Genomic DNA, 4,819 nt, shown 5'->3' with positions numbered 1-4,819 from the left:
TGGTCGATATTCAACCATTTCAAGAGGTAATATATGATCAGGAACCAATGGTACTAAAGGAAGAAGCCCAAGCTGCACTCAAGGCATTGACAAAAAACAAGGCTCCAGGAATTGACCGAATATCCAGTGAGGTGTTTCAACAAATGGATGCAGCACTGGAAGTGCCCACTCATGTATGCCAAGAAATTTGGAAGGCAGCTCTCTGGCCAACAGAGTGGAAGAGATCCATGTTTATGCCTATTCCCAAGAAGCATGATCTAACCAAGTGGAGAAATTATTGAATAGCATCATTAATATTACATGCAAGCAAAATTTTGCTGAAGATCATTCAAAATTGGCTGCAGCAGTAGTATATCAACAACAAACTGCCAGAAATTCAGGCCAGATTCAGAAGAGGATGTGGAATCAGGGATATCATTGCTGATGTCAGATGGATCCTGGCTGAAAGCAGAGAATACCAGAAGAATGTTTGCCTGTTTTTTATTGAATATGCAAAGGCATTCAACTGTGTGGATCATAACAAATTATGGATAACATTGCAAAGACTTGGAATTCCAGAGCACTTAACTGTGTTCATGAGGAACCTGTACATAGATCAAGAGGCAGTTGTTCAGACAGAACAAGGGGATACTGCGTGGTTTAAAGTCAGGAAAGGTGTGTGTAAAGGTTGTATAATTTCACCATACCTGTTCAATCTGTAAACTGGGCAAATAATCTGAGAATCTGGACTATATGAAGAAGAACAGGGCATCAGGATTGGTGGGAGACTTATTAACGACCTGTGTTATGCAGATGGCATAACCTTGCTTGCTGACAGTGAAGACAACTTGAAGCATTTACTGATGAAGATCAAAGACCACAGGCTTCAGTCTGGATTATACCTCAACATAAAGAAAACAAAAATCCTCACAACTAGACCAATAAGCAACATCATGATAAATGGAGAAAAGATTGAAGTTGTCAAGGATTTCATTTGACTTGGATCCACAATCAACATCTGTGGAAGCAGCAGTCAAGAAATCAAAAGACACCTTACATTGGGCAAATCTGCTGCAAAGGACCTCTTTAAAGTGTTGAAGAGCAAAGATGTCACCTTGAAGACTAAGGCACATCTGAACCAAGCCATGGTATTTGCAATTGTGTCATATGGGTGTGAAAGCTGGAAAATGAATAAGGAATACCAAAGAAGAATTGATGCCTTTGAATTCAGGTGTTGGTGAAGAATATCAAATATGCCCTGGACTGCCAAAAGAATGAACATATCTGCCTTGAAAGAAGTATGATCAGAATGCTCCTTAGAAGCAAGGTTGGCGAGATTGTGTCTTATATAGGTTGGACATGTTGTCAGGAAGGATCAGTCCCTGGAGAAGGACATCATGCTTGGTAAAGTACAGGGTCAGTGGAAAAAAGGAAGACCCTCAATGAGATGGATTGAAACAGTGGCCTCAACAATGGGTTCAAGCATAACAATGATTGTGAGGATGGCACAGGACTGAGTCACAGTGTTTCGTTCTGTGGTACATAGGGTCGCTATGATTCAGAATCAACTCATCAACTCGACAGCACCTAACAACAGCAACAATAACCACTTAACCAATTATGATGTGCTTCTTCAGGGAATGGTTCCTCCTGCTAATATGTTAAAAGTAAGTGAAATGAAACCTCACCATCCTATCTTCTAAGGGGCGTTCTGGGTGTACTTCTTCCAAGACAGATTTGTTCCTTCTTCTGGCACCTCATGGTGTATTCAACGTTCTTCACCAACACCGTATTTCAAAGGCAACTATTCTTCTTCAGTCTTCCTTATTCATTATCCAGCTTTCCCATGCATATAAAAATAGGTGATTCAAAATACCATGGCTTGGGTCAGGCACACTTTAGTACTCAACGTGTCATTCTTGATTTTCAACGTTTTAAAGAGGTATTTGCAGAAGATTTGCCCAAGGTAATACGTTGTCTGATTTCTTGACTGCTGCTTCCATGGGTCTTGATTGTGGATCCAAGCAAAATGAACTTCCTCACAACTTCAGTCTTTTCTCTGTTTATCATAACGTTGCTTATTTGTCCAGTTGTGAGGGTTTCTGTTTTCTTTAAGTTGAGATACACTCTGTATCAAAGGCTACAGACTGTAGCCTTTGATCTTTACCAGTAAGTGCTTCAAGTCCTCCTCACTTTCAGCAAGTACGGTTGTGTCATCGGCATATCACAGGTTGTTAGAAGAGTCTTCCTACAATCCTGATACTGTGTTAATCTTCATGTAACCCAACTTCTCAGATTTTTTTGCTCTGAATACTGATGGAGGCCCCAGCCGCGGGTCCCAGCAGCTCCGGCGGCAGGCGGAGCGGCAGCAGCCAGGCAGCCCAGCTTCGCTAAGGCTCCAGGTGTGCTGCAGCCAGCAGGCGTCCAGCACGCGGCCTCCCTGCCTCCAAGATGCCGGAGAGAAAGGTCAGTTCAGCGGAAGGGGCTGTGAAGGAGGAGCCCACGAGGAGATAGGGGAGGTTGTCAGCGAAACCTGCTCCTGCAGAAGTGGAAACAAAGCCCAAAAAAGCCTCAGGGAAGGATAAATCTTCAGATTAAAAAGCGCAAACAAAAGGACAACCGGGTGCAAAAGGAAAACCTGCTGAAGTGACTACCCAAGAAACTAAAGATTTACCTGCGGAAAATGGAGAGACTAAAAACCAGGAGAATCCAGCCTCTGATGAAGCAGGGGAGAAAGAAAACAAGCCTGATTATGTTTGTCTACCACGTTTTATCAGTGGCCCCTGTATCTCCCTTCTTGTACAATCCAGAGGAATATTTTTATCAATTATTTTGTAAATGCAAGTTTTTTAGTAGCTCTAGAAACATTTTTAAGAAGGAGGAAATCCCACTTCATCCCATTTTTTTAAGTGCACATGCTTTTTTTTTTTTTCAAGAGGTGAAATCATTTACTGGTGGTTTATTTTTTGGTGCAACCAGAAAATAGTGGGATGTTGAATTGTGGGAGGCTTGACTGTCTTGGGTGTCAATGTAACATTCCCGGGGGGGGGGGTGCAATTTTTATATCCCAAAATACAAAGCATACTAAATGGCAATTTAGAGTCAGAGTCATGCATTTCTATGTCTTGAACATTTTAAATTACTTCTAGTTCCATGTCTTTTTTTAGTAGAATTGTTTCCTAAACAAAACTGCTCCCCTGCCACGGCTCTCCCTCAGCCCTGTACGTTCTGTAAGGACTTTGCCTGTGGTGGTCCAGTTTTCCTAATAACTCTGTTATGTGCTGTGAAGGTTAAATGTTAGAGTGTGTGTGATGTTAAATTGTGAATTAGTGGGACTTGTGATGGATCAGCTTATCAACAATTGAAGATAATTGGTACTTGATGTTAAGGAAAATTTGCCTCTAAATTTAAAGGTGGAATTTAGAGAATTATAACTACATATGGCTTTTTATTTTTTGGTACGTACATTTTAAAATTTTTTCTTTTTTTTATTTTTTACATTAAGAATTGTGTACATATTGTTCATATGTACTGATGCTCAAAACAACCAATAAAATATCAATTATGAAGAATATTGATTGAATAAGCATGGTGAAATTATACAACCCTAATACACACACCTTTCCTGAGTTTAAACCATGCAGTATCCCCTTATTCTGTTCGAAGGATTGCCTCTTGGTCTATGTACAAGTTTCTCATGAGCATAAATAAGTGTTCTAGACTTCATATCCTTTGCAATGTTACTCATAATTTGTTATGATCCACACAATCGATTGCCTTTGGAGAGTCAATGAAACACAGGTCAACATCCTTCTGGCATTCTCTGCTTTCAGCAGGATCCATCCGACATCAGAAATGGCATTCCTCATTCCCAAGTTCTCTTCTGAATCCAGATTGAACTTCTGGCATTTACCTGTGGATGAACTGCTGAAACCACTTTTGAATGACCTTGAGCAAAATTTTATTTGTGTGAGATATTAATGATATTGCTGACTAATTTCCAAATTCTATTAGATCACCTTTCTTTGGAAAGAGCACAGATATGGATTCTTCTAGACCGTTGGCCAGAAGCTGTCTTACAAATGTCTTGACTGATGATATTGAGCTTCTCCACTGTCTCTTTCCACAGATGCAGTTGATTTGATTCCTGTGTATTCCATCCGGTGAGGTGCACATGTTTAGTTGCTGTTTAAGTTGCTGAAAATAGGTACTTGCAAAGAAGTTATTGGTCCCGTCAGAAGAACTAGATGGTGTCTGGCTACCACCAAGACTGCCCTGACAGGAAACACAACAGAGAGTCCTGACAGAGCAGGAGAAAAGCATGGAGCAGAATGCAAATTCACTTAAAAAGACCAGACTTTATGGTCTCACTGAGACTGGAGGAAACCCTGAAGCCATGGCCCCTGAATGCTCTGTTAACTCAGAACTAAAACCATTCCCAAAGCTCACTCTTCAGACAGAGAGTAGATGGGACTATAAAACATAAAATAATACTTGTGAGGAGTGTGCTTCAAGCAGATGCACGAGACCAAAAGAAAGGCTCCTGTTTGGAGGCAGGATGAGAAGGCAGGAAGGGACCGAGGCTGGTTGGATGGACACGGGGAGTCTGGGGTAGAAAGGGGGAGTGTGCTATCACATTATAGGAATTGCAACTAGTGTCACATAACAATATGTGTATAAATTTTCATAGGAGAAATTAATTTGAGCTGTAAAATTTCACCTAAACCATAATACACGAAAAAATAATAATAAGTCTTTGGTCTTGCAAAATTCTATCATGTGATCTTTGGCATCATTTCTGTAACCAAGGCCATATTTTCCAACTACTGTTCCTTCTTCT

At 40.7% G+C, this 4,819-nt stretch overlaps 1 pseudogene; it reads left to right on the top strand.

The window, feature by feature from the left end:
• Positions 1-2,430: 2,430 nt before the first annotated feature.
• Positions 2,431-2,817, top strand: LOC126061355 (non-histone chromosomal protein HMG-14-like; annotated as a pseudogene).
• Positions 2,818-4,819: the final 2,002 nt, after the last annotated feature.

The sequence above is a fragment of the Elephas maximus genome, chromosome 18 (assembly GCF_024166365.1).
Source record: "Elephas maximus indicus isolate mEleMax1 chromosome 18, mEleMax1 primary haplotype, whole genome shotgun sequence".
Taxonomy (NCBI): Eukaryota; Metazoa; Chordata; class Mammalia; order Proboscidea; family Elephantidae; genus Elephas; species Elephas maximus.
This window is presented reverse-complemented; position numbering and strand designations above follow the sequence as displayed.